At 45.2% G+C, this 14,579-nt stretch overlaps 1 protein-coding gene across 2 annotated transcripts in view; it reads left to right on the plus strand.

Annotated features, from left to right (window-relative positions):
* Window positions 1-1,738: 1,738 nt before the first annotated feature.
* The window catches only part of SEC14L1 (SEC14 like lipid binding 1), a 57,534-nt gene continuing 44,693 nt past the window's right edge, over window positions 1,739-14,579 (plus strand). Inside the window, exon 1 of one of the 2 annotated variants that reach the window (XM_066613563.1) lies at window positions 1,739-1,827. The gene's annotated coding sequence lies outside the window, so the exon portion shown is untranslated. Of the gene's footprint in view, window positions 1,828-11,450; window positions 11,656-14,579 lie in introns of those variants that run through there. The other variant, XM_066613562.1, reaches the window with a different exon arrangement.

Genomic DNA, 14,579 nt, shown 5'->3' on the forward strand with positions numbered 1-14,579 from the left:
GGCATTTCCTCCCAGAGGCACCTGAAGGGGGGGTCGGCACTCCGCGATCTACTCATTTTGCCTCGCGATCTACCGGTAGATCACGATCCACCTATTGAGCACCCCTGCTCTAGATGGAAAGTATCTTGGTGTGCAGGGATGTCTTTTGGGGGACTGCTCACTGCTCAGGGAAGTGGGGACCACGTGACAGAGTGTTAAACCTATCTCTTAAGAGAATCACAGGCTTACTGTAGCATGTAGTTTGACCCTAGGAGAAAAATATGATAGAGGCATATAACATTATTAAATGTCTGTCATTGTGATGATGAGTGGACAAACACGCTCTGCTTGATTTGCTCTGGTTGGAAGACTGGATGAAAGGTGAAAAAAGAATGATGGACAGGAGAGAAAGGGCCCAACCCTATCCAACTTTCCAGCACTGGTGCAGCTGCAATACAGACTCAAGGTAATGGAAAAAATGTTCCCATACCTTGAGGAGGCCTCTTCAACTGCCTCCCCAGTGCAGGATGCAGTGCATGCCCCATTGGCATGGGGACACTGCATGGCTGCACGGACACTGGAAAATTGGATAGGACTTTGGGCCCAAAGTCAATAGGGTGTATTTCTTGCTCTGGACTTCTGACACAAAGAGATATACTGCCCTTGAACTTGGAAACTCAATTTAGCTATTGTGGTAATTGTGAAAATCAACATTAAGGTGGAGTGGCACATTTAAGATTCGCTACATAAAAAGTGTCATTTGCCATGTTGTGGGCTGGCTATCCCTGTTTTAGACGAATAAAACTCTTTTATGACAGCCTTGGACTAGACTTGCTTCTTCCTCAGAACCAAAAAGAATCTCTAGCCCCAGCGAAAGCCACAGGCTTTCACACACACACACACACACACACACACACACAATCTACTTCTAGGATAGCAGGGTGTCTCAGTAAGTGCTGCTGAAATGAAATGAGGTGAGGAAAGTTCTGGTTAGAGAAGCCCAACTTGTGACAAATCTCTGCTCTCTTCCTGCCTTCAGCCACATAAAGCTCCTAGGCAGACTGCTCTTTGCTGCCGAAGAAAAGGAAATGGCAGTGGCTTTCCAGAACAAGTAGCTCTGGAGCACCTGCTTCCACATCTGTGGATACGTGTTGAACACAATACTTCTACTGGCCTCATGAACATTCTAGAACAAGGAGAGAGAGATTTCTCTCTCATTTTAACATGAACTGTGGGTCACCCACAAAATGGATTTCCTTTTCCTGAACCTAGTGCCAAGCAAATGTTTCTTCATGCCACGCATCATTAGCTTATGGAATTAATCACCACACGACTAGCAATGGTGTGACGGAACTACTGTACTATTTTTGGGTCTAATGTTGATATACTGGCTTGTGCTAAAGCCTGGTGGACTTCCTGCTTCCCAGAACAGCAGGCTGACTGAACTTTGCTAAGTACTGCAGCCTGTCTTTTAGGAATGTTCCCTATTCAGTGACACTTTGGAGATGAGGCTTTGAAAGCAGTTATCTGCCAGTCATGTTGTCTGGGATATCATTTGTCTGAGGATAGGAGAAAGGAGTTTGTCAAATGTAAATGAAATGCTTGCCAAATAAGTACCCTCTGTTTATCTTAATGACCTCTTGAAGTGTATTCAGCTCTGCCAGATTGGCTTTTAATCTTATGAGGAAACAGGAGATAGGGCATGCTTTGTGTGCACTATTAAGGTATTAACAGCCCTATCCTATCAGGGCCTTAATGTAGTGGATCTCAATGTACCACTGCAAGTCTCTGAGGCTATGCACAAGTGCCACTGGCTTGCAGAACCTTCCCTGTCTTCTGTTGGAGCAGGTAAGCAGACAAGGGTGGCAGTGCAGGGAAGGATCAGGGGAAAACTGGCTGGGAAGTGGCCCAGGCTAGGGGCAAGCACGGGAGGACCTTGGCAAAAGCTGCACACTCTGAAATCCCCTCCCCTCTTCCCAACTAGACAGTTCCTTCAATGTTGCTTCAGAACTGTAGGAGTTGCCAGGTTTAACCCATTTCTGCCCAGCCTACAGGTGTACACATTTGATCCCTGTTGCGTATATGCAACATTGGGCAGAAATGGCTTAAGTGCATTTGTTAATGATGTATTTAAGGGGACATCTAATTTGACCCCATGTGTGGACTACGTCCAGCCTGTATATAGAATTTTGCTTTAGTTAGCCTTTTGATTTCTCTTCTATGTCTTTCATCCTTAGGAACCTTGAACTTTATCTCTTTTTATTTAAATGCTGGCCTTTAGAGGCTGATACTAGGGACAGAGCTTTCTTGGTGGCAGTGCTGCAGTATTGGAACACTCATATTTCTGATTTGAATGGGCCTGAAATATTCTTTTATTCAGGCAAACATTCAATGATTATTCTGGTGCTATAACTGCTCTTCTTTGGTTTACTTTCTTGCTGTTTTGTGCATGGTTTCTATTATTTACATTTGTCTTGTGCAGCACTTTGAGTGCACCTCAGTGTTGACAAGCAAAATAAACATGCCCCTTGAACATGTGCAATGTGCATTTTCCATCAACTGAGCAACTGCTAGAGCAGTGATTTTCAACCTTTTTCATCTCATGGCACACTGGCAAGGCACTAAACTGGTCAAGGCACACCATCATCTTTTGACAATTGATAAGGCACACTGAGCTGTCAATGGGGGCTCACATCCCCTAATGGTCCTATTGATAAATGGCCCTCTCCTGAATTTCTGTGGCACACCTGGGGGACCATTCACGGCACATGTGTGCGCCATGGCACAGTGGTTGAAAATGGCTGTGCTAGAGAGTCGCGGATCAGGAACAAAAGGGGGAGGGTTATACTGCCAAACAGTTTGACACATCTTTTTTCCAGACATTAAGCATCATTCAAGGGCAAGCTGACTTATCCATTTATCACAACTAAGGGACAACCCAGTGTTGCAGTGTTCATTTGTGGGTATTTTAAGAACCTGCAGTGTTTGAAAATTAGAGGCATCCATCCTTTTGTACGCAAGGATGATGACAAGAGGTGAAACAATATCATGCAATTGGGAAGCAGTAGAAAACAAACAATGGAGCTGATCCAGTACTGTGTGACACTAGTTCTAACCATAGAGGAAAATGGTGCTATCTAAAACTCATGTCTAAGGAAACCATGGGTGAATGTACACTTCAAATCAGTAGCATCTACCACCAGATGGTTTTTTAAGAAATCACTCAAACCAGTTTGTACATGGCTGTACCTTTCTTTTTCTAGAAAGTTCTTTAAAAAATGCAAGCATTTTAGTATACAAGACAATAGAAATGTTTCTGATATTCTTTTATACCTACATTCACAAATGAATTTCTACATAAAACCAAATTTAATTTCTGGAGCAATCCTGCACGTCTTGACTCAGAAGTTCCACTGTGTTCAATAAGGCTTACTCCCGGGAAAGGGTTTATAGAAGTGGTTCTCAAACTTTTTAGCACCAGGACCCCTTTTTAGAATGCCAATCCAATGCCAGTGAGTTGGGACTCACTGGAAGTGATATAATGTCCAGAAGTTACATCATTGATGTGCAGTGCAATCCTGAGCTGCACCTGGGCCAAAGCAAGTCCCTTGCACCAGCCTAGGAGGGTTGCAAATGTGCTCCTCCTCATGAGTTGGCGCAGAGGCGTGCTGGCCTGCAGAGGCTGGAATAAGCCTCTGTGCAGACAGAGGCTCCGAGTCTTGAATCGGCCAAGGATGGGAGGAGGTGGGAGGGAGGCGTTCCAGGGTGGGGGGAGGGCGGGTGGGGGTGGCCCCAGCGGCGAGACAGGGAGTGGAAGGTGGGGCTAGGACCTGGCAGTTATGCCGGATCCCAACCCCCGTTCTCAGGGAGTTCAGAGTGGCTTCAAGTCGCTCCGTTCTCCTCAGACTTGTGCCACCTCAGGAGGTGGTGCAAATTCGAGGAGACCCTTAGGTGCAAGGGTGGCTTACCTGTAGGTAAGGGGAAAAGTTTCCCCTTACCTCTGGCTGAGCTGCTTTGGGCACCTATCCTGCTCTGGATACACTGCAAGCCTCTTGGCTTGCCTGTTCCAGCGCAGGATAAGATTGCGCCCTTAGGCTTCAAACATAAGCCAAGATCAACCAAAGGTCCCATTACACAGCACACTTGTGCTGTTATTTTGCATAGCTTAGAATTCAAACATTCCACTTGGGAGTCAAAGCAGAATGCACACTTGGATCTTTCTCCAACCACACAGTGCTCCCCCCTTTCCAGCATCCCATCTTCCAACCTATTCAGGGCAAAGCACCAGGCCTCTCTCTCACTAGGAACCCACCCAGGCCTGCAGCCCTGCAACCTGTATTTTCAGCTCTGTATTTTCAGCTGAGCTAGGTGCTACGTGACCCACCTGAAATTGGCTTCCAACACATCGAGTGGCTCCCAACCCGCAATTTGAGAAACACTGGTGTACAGAATTACAGCCTTCATTTACTTTATAGTTGTTTTTGGACTAACTTATCACAAATAATATCTGTAAAGAGCAATTCATCAATGGAGACATGCAGAATTTGGAAAGGAACAAATTTTAACATAGTGTTCTACAAGTACTGCATTCATTATTGTTGTTTAGAAATCACAACAATCTTTAGGTTCCCCTCCACCTACACACACAGCAAGTGTAGAGAAACCACCACTGAATTTAACAAATGTTTTAAACTCTCTCAGCTCTTCAAACAATGCTGTTTTTGTATCTCGAGCAAAAATATTGCTTCCTTGTATTAAGCCAGGGGTGCCCAAACCCCGGCCCGGGGGCCACTTGCGGCCCTCGCGGCCTCTCAATGCGGCCCTCAGGGAGCCCCCAGTCTCCAATGAGCCTCTGGCCCTCCGGAGATTTGTTGAAGCCCGTACTGGCCCAATGCAACTTCTCTCAGCGTGAGGGCGACTGTTTGACCTCTCGTGTGAGCTGTGGGATGAGGGCTCCCTCCAATGCTTGATGTTTCACGTCTGTGATGCAGTAGCGGCAGCAAAGGAAAGGCCAGCCTTGCTTTGTGCAAGGCCTTTGATAGGCCTTGAGCTATTGCAAGACCTTCACTCATTCATATAAGTTTGTCTTTAATATATTCATTTATGAAAACTTATGTAAATTTATTCAAATTTTCAATGTAAATTAATTCTTTTTTTCCCCCGGCCCCCGACACAGTGTCAGAGAGCTGATGTGGCCCTCCTGCCTAAAACTTTGGACACCCCTGTATTAAGCAATGCTACTTTGCTTGCAACATTAGCTACAAAATGCATTAACTAGTAACTTCCTGCAAGTAAGTCACAGCTGCTGAAAATAGGTATTTTCCAAAATGAGCCGTTTTTAGACTACTGTCATACATAAGAACATAGAACATAAGAACAGCCCCACTGGATCAGGCCATAGGCCCATCTAGTCCAGCTTCCAATATCTCACAGCGGACCACCAAATGCCCCAGGGAGCACACCAGATAACAAGAGACCTCATCCTGGTGCCCTCCCTTGCATCTGGCATTCTGACATAACCCATTTCTAAAATCAGGAGGTTGCACATACACATCATGGCTTGTAACCCATAATTGATTTTTCCTCCAGAAACTTGTCCAATCCCCTTTTAAAGGCATCCAGGCCAGATGCCATCACCACATCCTGTGGCAAGGAGTTCCACAGACCAACCACACGCTGAGTAAAGAAATATTTTGTTTTGTCTGTTCTAACTCTCCCAATACTCAATTTTAGTGGATGTCCCCTGGTTCTGGTGTTATGTGAGAGTGTAAAGAGCATCTCTCTATCCACTCTGTCCATCCCCTGCATGATTCTGTATGTTTCAATTATGTCTCCCCTCAGGCGTCTCTTTTCTAGGCTGAAGAGGCCCAAACGCCGTAGCCTTTCCTCATAAGGAAGGTGCCCCGGTCTAGTAATCATCTTAGTCACTCTCTTTTGCACCTTTTCTATTTCCACTATATCCATTTTGAGATGCGGCGACCAGAACTGGACACAATACTCCAGGTGTGGCCTTACCATCGATTTGTACAACGGCATTATAATATTAGCCGTTTTGTTCTCAATACCTTTCCTAATGATCCCAAGCATAGAATTGGCCTTCTTTACTGCCGCTGCACTGTGTCATACTTCACTGAAGGGGTTGGTAACTTTCTTTGGCATAGGGGCTATGATCAGCAATGACTTCTGGATGTTCGGCGATTAAGTCATCATCACATCATTGCCATACTCTCAGGTTGCCAGGCTCCACAGAGTTTGGCTTGGGCAGTGATGTCTTCTGCTCAATTTGTCATGTGCTGGACAGCCTATGGCAGTCCTGATGCTGCTGCTTCCCAGGGGAAAGGGCCACCTGCTCCAGTGATAATCTGGATTACTTGGCATGGCAGGCCAGATCCAGCCAGTGGGCAGTAGGTTGCTGACCCCTGTGTAGCGTATAGATCTATTTAGCCAGCCAAATCAAGATTTTTGTGGGTTCTCATTGATAGATGTTTGATTAACCCATTTCTGCCCAGCCCACAGGTGTACCCATTTGATCCCTGTTGCATATATGCAACATTGGGCAGAAATGGCTTAATCGACAAGTATTCCTGCCTCCAACCTGTAAGATCATGGGAAAGCATGGCTCCAGTTTCTTTCTTGCAGCTGACATTCTCTCTAATGTAGATAATAGGAAGGGGAAATGGTTTGTTCTGGGGGGTGGGTTTAACTTGTGCCAAGACGTAGGACAACAGGCTGAGAAGTGTGTAACTATGTGCACTTCTGTAATGGTGTTTACGACACCGTAAAGCATGCTCCACCCCTGGAACACTAGTTCCATCAGCAGAGCCCAAGCGTAAGACTGGGCTGTAGAACAATAGCTAAAGGATAACACAGCACATAGCGGGAATGGAAGCTCCCATTCTTGAGGATGGAAGTAAAAAAGATTTACAAAGATTTACAAAGGCCTGATGAAATAGCCAGGTCTTCAGATGACAGCAACAATTTGCTAAGGAGGGCATTAACTGCAGGTCCAAGGGCATAGGGCAGAGGTTCTCAAATCAAGTACTGTCACACCTATTTGTTGAAAATTGGATGCTTTTGCTGTAGACTTTCTCTCTCTCCTGTTCAAGAACTGGGCTTGTGGAGCCCTTTGAGGTCCCTGATGCACACACTTCACTAAAGCAAATACTTGAAGACTCCCCTCACCCTGTCAGCATCCACCTGTGTGCTACCCACTACCTCATTCTCCTGAGTGAGAGGAAGAAATAGATTGGCACGGCCTCCAATGCCCAGTCAAATCACTTAAAGATTGTCCAGAAAAGTCCTGTTTGTCCCTCACAAAGATCAGCACGCTCCCCTAAAGCAGCAAGAAAACAGCTGCACTGATTCTTTATTCCCAACATATTTCAATATTTATCTGAAGCATTTTTTAGCCTCCATCATAAAATGATGCCCAAGACAGCTTATGATAAAAGCATTAAAAACAAGAATAAACAAGAGATAAACTTTTTTCAAGTGTGGGGGGGGGGGCACATACTTATCTGTAGCTACAAAATGACATCCCCCCAATCAAACTGAGAGAACATCCATTACAATAATCTGTATGCATTTTGCATTCAACTTTCTAAAAATATAATAGATTAAACCCACACGCACACATACACAAACAACCATCTAAACTGAAAGCTCTTAAACTATTTAGGCAATATGTCAAAATCTGTAGCAAAATAATTTTGAAAAAGAATGCTGGAGGACCCCCCCCCCCCACATGTTCTGTTTACTTATAAAAAGAACTGTACAGAAACAAATGTCATTATTTATATTTCGTTTCTGAAAAACTATCTCCAGCACAGGAAAAAACACATCATCATCTACTTATATAAAAAAAGCAGCTGAACTCCTCACCCTCTCTCTTCTCTAAACATTTTTGCCATGAAGAAAAACAAACAAGACACTAATAACTTCAGCCCTTAATATATATTCTTACTACATTCTGCTACTTGTATAAGAAAACACAAAAATTTACATTTATTCCTAAAACAGAATAAGACTGCTCACAAATCTTACATAGCTGAAGCAATCTCAGACTGACCAAAATGGAGCCATAACAAGTTGTATTTATCTGATCATCTTCTAAAACATGTGCTTATTTATTTGATTGCCTCCTTAAACACTATGTTCCCAATCTCCCCCCCCCTTTTTTTTAAAAATGATCCACTTTTAGTCCTTGATCAGCAATACAGTTAGGAGTTTGGAGGGTTCAAAACAAATGTACTTTGTTGTTTACTATGCAGTCAATTTTTTCTTTTTTGACTCCTACCAATTATACGAAGACTACAATTTACTAAATTACTTATCCAGGAGTAATCTTGGCAAAGAAACGTATACTATAGCTAGATATAACTGGATTACGTGGAGGAAAGGTCTGCTGATGTTTAAAAGGAAAAAAAGAAACCAAGATATTCTTCCCCAGGCTAGCCAAACCCACAATACTGGCAGCTTAAGGGCTGACCTTACATAACAGACTTAGCCCCCCCCCCCCCCCCCCGCTGCCACTAGTAAACTGCATACCTTTTGTCTGGAAAAAGTTCATTGTGTTATGATTTCAAACTGTGTTACCATCTAGACTTGAACTTTCCATTCCTATTCCTGGTATTTAAAAAAAGAAAACACTGGTTAGTGTTTGTTTAATCCAAAAGGCCCTAGTGAATCCACTGCTTAGTCATTTCCAGACTTCCGCTTCTGTGATGCTAACAAAAAATGACTCAATGACAGTATAAATACTTATTTTTTTCTTTCTTAAGGACATGGAAACTGCTTACATTTGTTTTCTTCAGTACGTAGTTATGCTGATATGAGCCACTGAAATAGACTTCCAAACTGTATCCCTTGGTCCCCTTGAATTCCATTGCTGCGCAGGAGGCGTTCCTTAATTAGGAGACTGGTAACAACAGACAACCAGCACGAAAGATAGCTTGTCCCATCTTTTCTTGCAACATGCACTCACAGCGAGTCACTGGAGGGGTTCTAAAGACATGCCGTCATAGCTAGCCTAAGCAGTCTGAAACCTTGTAGAAACAGTGCCCCGCATATCCCAGAATCCTACGCAACCTTCAGAGATGTTGTGGTAGACCAGGGGTGCCCAAACCCCGGCCCTGGGGCCACTTGCGGCCCTCAAGGCCTCTCAATGCAGCCCTCAGGGAGCCCCCAGTCTCCAATGAGCCTCTGGCCCTCCAGAGATTTGTTGGAGCCCACACTGGCCCGACGCAACTGCTCTCAGCGTGAGGGCAACTGTTTGACCTCTCGTGTGAGCTGTGGGTTGAGGGCTCCCTCCACTGCTTGTTTTCACATCTGTGATGCAGTAGCAGTAACAAAGGAAAGGCCAGCCTTGCTTTGCGCAAGGCCTTTTAGAGGCCTTGAGCTATTTCAAGACCTTCATTCAACCATATAAGTTCATCTTTAAAATATTCATTTATGTAAATTTATTCAAATTTTAAATGTAAATTAATTCTTTTTTTCCACGGCCCCCCAACACAGCATCAGAGAGATGATGTGGCCCTCCTGCCAAAAACTTTGGACACCCCTGTGGTAGACGCACAGGAGTACAGATCCTGATATATAATACTGTGCCACCTCAACTGTAGAGCGTGCTATTGCGGAGACGGAGTTATGCTGTGTTTGTTGTCCCAAAATGAATGAAAAGCAGCACAGCAACTCACTACATGCAGTACAATCATTGTATTTGATTTTGTGGCATATCACACTTAACTGGAAGGCACAATGTTCTATGCACTTCTTGCTTTTAGTAGCATGGCTAGAACTTGTCACATAAGGGTGGTCAGCCAGGTACATGCCCCGAAGTGATGCAGATAATGAGAATCCAGAACATTTAGGTTTCTATCCTATACCCAAATGGAACTTACTTCTAAGTAGATATGCATAGGACTGTGCTTTGGCTCCATATTGTTAATGCTGGTGGGCTGACAGCAGCTCTGTAAGATGTTGGATAGGTGCCAATTTTTCTACTGGGCTGTCCCAGGGATTGAACCCGGGATCATGGAACCCTTAGGGAGCACAGCCTAGGGCCTTTTACATGAAAAGCCTGTGCTCTACCACTGAGTGACAGCTCCTCCTCTGTTGATGGATGCACTGACAGCCTGCTAACATGTGGGCTTCTAGTTAAAACCCATTTTTGCCCAGCGCACAAGTGTACAAATTCAGTCCTGTTGTGTATATGCAATATTGGGCAGAAAGGACTTAACCCTAGCAATCAGAATTCCTAGAGATATTTGAGCATAAATAGCAGAAGGACTGAAAATTATTTCAACATGTAAACACATCTACTTTTAAGGGCGGTCACCTGATTACATAACAATGCAATTTTACACATATGTACCTGGGATTAAGCCCCACTGATTTGAAGGGTACTGACTCCTTACTATACATGTTCAGGGCTGCACTGTAAAGCAGCCATATGAGTTTTATTTATTTATTTATTTTAAAGTTGTATATTCTACCTTTCCTATGGTCAAGGTGATGTACAATAAAGATTAAAAATGATACAACAAATAAAGCATATAAAGTTTTAGCTAATTAATCCTTCATTCAATTGTTCAACTGCAATAACGTACATGTTTACCCACTATGTTGAAAGGGGCTTACTCCCAGATAAGTGCATACCTGATTAAAGGCTTACATTCAATGAAGTCAATGGGATTTCGGGCCAAATCCCTTGGATTTGGCCCATCTCAGTAGTGTCATATGCCAACATAACAGCAGGTGCCTTTGTACCTATTTTCTTTTTGACCTGTTGTGTGTTAGTTGCACTTTTGTTGTGGAGTTCTGTAAGCTACCTCGGGAATGTACATGGGCAGGGGCAAGGTGGGAGATAAGTGTCTCCAATCAATAACATAAATACACTTTCAAGACAGAACATGTGTTTTTGTTGCATATTGAAGATTCCCCCAAAAAGCACCATCTTACAGCCCAAGCCTGTGCATGTCTACTCAGAAGTAAACCCCATTAGAGTCATTTGGACTTACTCCCAGGAAAGTGTGGCCAGGACTGCAGCCCCAGAGCCCAAGCGAAGGCACGTCTCCTCAGAAGTCAGTCCTATGCTAGTCAATGGGTCTTACTCCCAGGAAAGTGGGGTCAGGACTGCAGCCTCAGAGCCCAAGCCAAGGCACGTCTCCTCAGAAGTCAGTTCCTTTACAGACAGTGGGGCTCACTCCCCGAAAAGCGTGGCCAGGACTGCAGCCCCACGCGCTTGCACAGACCCACCCGCGAACAGCTACACAAGCCCGCCCAAAACCTGCAATGCAGCCCCTTCCTTCGCGCGTGCAGCTCTTGTAGTATCTGCCGCCTGCGCGAGCCCAAAAGCGCCAACCTCCGGAGAGCACGCGCCAAGGGGCGTGTCCTACACGTCCGCTCCGTCCCCGCCCCCCGAGGAAGGGGGGAGGGGCGCGAGCCGAGCCTTCTGCTGCGCAGGCGCGCAAGTTGGCAGGCGGCCGGGCCCCTCCTCCGTCCTTTCACTGGTTAACAACGAGCCGGGCCGCCGCCTCGCTCAACCCCCCCCCCGTTCTCAGCACCAGCGGGGGGGCAGCAACATCCCCCCTCGGGTAGGGCGACGGTGGCAGAAAGAGCAGGACGGGGAGGGAGCCGACAATGAGGCGAGAGACCAGCTGGCCTTGGCGATAGAAGGTAAGAGCGGCGGTGGGGGCTCCCCCTGTCGTCTCGCCCTCCCTGGCCCCCCGCACTGAGAGTGGTCTCCTCCCTGGTCCCTCAACCCCCCCCCGGCCACCCTACTGCTCCCCTCGCCTGCTGCTCCTCCTCTCCCGCCCCCCCTTGAACATAAGAACATAAGAACAGCCCCACTGGATCAGGCCATAGGCCCATCTAGTCCAGCTTCCTGTATCTCACAGCGGCCCACCAAATGCCCCAAATTGACTGGCAGGCGCCTCCAGGGACCAGTCCTGCCCCCGCTTCCCCCCATTTTTCCTTTGGCCTCTCCAGGCTGGAGGTTGGCAGGCACCTCTCCTCGCATCTTGCAGCCTCCCCAGCCCAAAGCCAGGCCCCCTTCTCTTCCCTGCCCCCCTTTGGGAGAGGGGGGCTTATAGGACCCCCCACCTTTGGGAGAGGGGGGCTTCTACGGCCCCCGCCCACCTTTGGGAGAGGGGAGGGCTTCTAGGGACCCCAGCATGATGATTTGAGTAGCTTGCTGAAAAATTGACCACTGCTTCCTTTCCTCTCCCCCCCCCCCATATTATTTACCTGTGGTTTTCAACCTTTGTCATCTCAGGGCACACTGACAAGGTCCTAAAACTGTCAAGGCACATCACCAGTTTTTTGAGCTTTGACAAGACACACTGTGCTGCCAATGGGGGTCACGCATCTCCCAACAGCCCTGCTAATAAATGACCCTCCCCCAAACCCCCCCCCCCCCGCAGCACACCAGTGTGCCATGGCACGGTGTTTGAAATTGTCTGCTTTAGAGGCTTACAAAACTCTGGTGCGATTAAAGCATAGTTCTTGGAAGACACCATGACCTCCACTGGCATTCTGAGGAGACTCCTTGCAACCTGTCCTGGTTTCATTTACCCTCTGAGTGGGTGTTACAAGGCATTACCTTGTTGTGTGCAGAAGGTTAGCATAATAGAAGTTCTTTTGGTATTCGCTGCTCTACCAAGTCTCTTGTTCTGCACTTTGCAGACTTTCTGCCCCGCTTGCCTTTCCCCCAGGCAACGCATTACTTCTCCCTGTACCCTCATTGCTTTTGAGCATCCGCCTCCCACATCCCCTTGTATGCCCTCGCTCCCTGGCTCCTCTCCCTCTCCCTTTGGTCTCTTCCCTTCCTGTCCTGAAATGGCCTGACTTCTCTTTGTACTATGATCCCCTTCTCTTTGCTTTTTAGACATGTCTTGGTTAGCCTGAGAGAATTCCTCTATTCACTTGTGCGTTCTTTATTTTGCCTCACAATCTTCATTCTACTCTGCCTCCCTTTTTCTTGCCTTCCTCAAGCCCTGGGTGTTTTGTTTTCTACATAGGACAAGCACAAGCAGGCACAATCTCTGGGCAGTTTTTGTGTTTTGTAAATTGATCATTTTATGTAATCCACAAACCCTTTCCGCTATGCAAGTTTAGAGAAGGCTTTTATTCTCCTACCTATGCACCTTTAGGGCTTTGGGTACTGCAGGAGGCTAAAATATACAAATTAAATGGACTAAAAGCTCATTATCAAGAGGTAACTAGTCTGCAGTGTGTGGTTGCTCTGTGTGTCTGTGGTAGAAGTATATGGAAGTATATGGAACAGATAAACATACAACTTAGTTGCTATTAATAGATAATTTATGTTGGGCTATTTGCAAAATAACAAATTTCTCTTTGCAGTCTTCTGGTATGGTAGGAGAGAAAGAGTGCTGGTTTTTGAAATGTTTGTGTTTGTTTTGTTGTCTCAATCTGGACTTGCAAATGGACCACTGCTCCCCCCCCCTCCTGATATTCTTTATCTTTAGAGGCTTACAAAACTCTTGTGAAATTAAAACACAGTTCTTGGAAGAAACAGTTGTCTTTATTGACATTTTGAGAAGGAGACTTTGCTGATTGGGAGGGCCTTTTTCCTCAATTTCAGCAACGTCCTGGTTTCATTTACCCTTCGAGTGGATGTTAGAAATCATTACCCTGTTGTGTACAGAAGATTAGTGTAGGATACTAATAGAACCTCTTTTGGCATTTTGCATAGCAGGCAGTAATTCCACAGATTCCTTAAAGGAATCTAAATGTTCTGGAGGCAGTTAATTATCTCTATTCTCCAGTTCTATATATTTCACTCCCTTCTGTGATGTTCCAGGAAAGTTAAATTAACCAGACATACAAGGGAATGTATAGCTAGAAGCTGTTCCTTAGATTACTCATTGTGCTTACAATGAAGAGAATGAAATCATTCATCTTTTGTGCTTTTAACAATTTAAGTACTTGTATTATAAACAATAGAAAACAGACCTGAGCCTCTGGGAAAAGTGGTCTAGAAATTATGTTGCATTCAGATCACCAGTAATATACAGTGCTTTATCCAGTTGGAGAAGAGTGACTTAGAAAAAGTCACACTAGGTATCTGTGACAGGCTGAGTCAGAATTTGAATTGGCATAGCTTATCCTGGTTATAACAATGTTTTTAAACTCACTAGGACTTGTAACTGCTAAATACATGTATTGGTCGGTCATCATATATTAATCCTGTGTATCGATAGAGTACAGTAAATAGTAAGTAGAAGGGGGAAATTATAAGATTTTATTCAAAAAATACTCTATCTACTTTGTTTCAGTTCTGTGTTTTTAAAAAGCAAAGCCTTTGCCAGTTGTGTGTTTCAGTTAAAGCTTATGCCTGATTATTTTGGTGCTCTGAAGATTTGTTGACTTTGCTGGGATGCTGTACTAACTGTCTAGAGAAGGTATTCACTCCTTCACTTTGAACAAAAATCACAGGAACAGCTTACTTAACAGATAACTAGGGGAGGAAGATGTCTTGCTCAGAAAATCTCCCTAAGGGGCCTAGGTTTCTTTATGCCTGATACTACAGGGTTCTCCATGCTGAACAGTGAGGTGAGCAAGTCCCCCTTTCAGGGGTT

Source organism: Tiliqua scincoides, chromosome 2, assembly GCF_035046505.1.
Source record: "Tiliqua scincoides isolate rTilSci1 chromosome 2, rTilSci1.hap2, whole genome shotgun sequence".
Classification (NCBI taxonomy): domain Eukaryota; kingdom Metazoa; phylum Chordata; class Lepidosauria; order Squamata; family Scincidae; genus Tiliqua; species Tiliqua scincoides.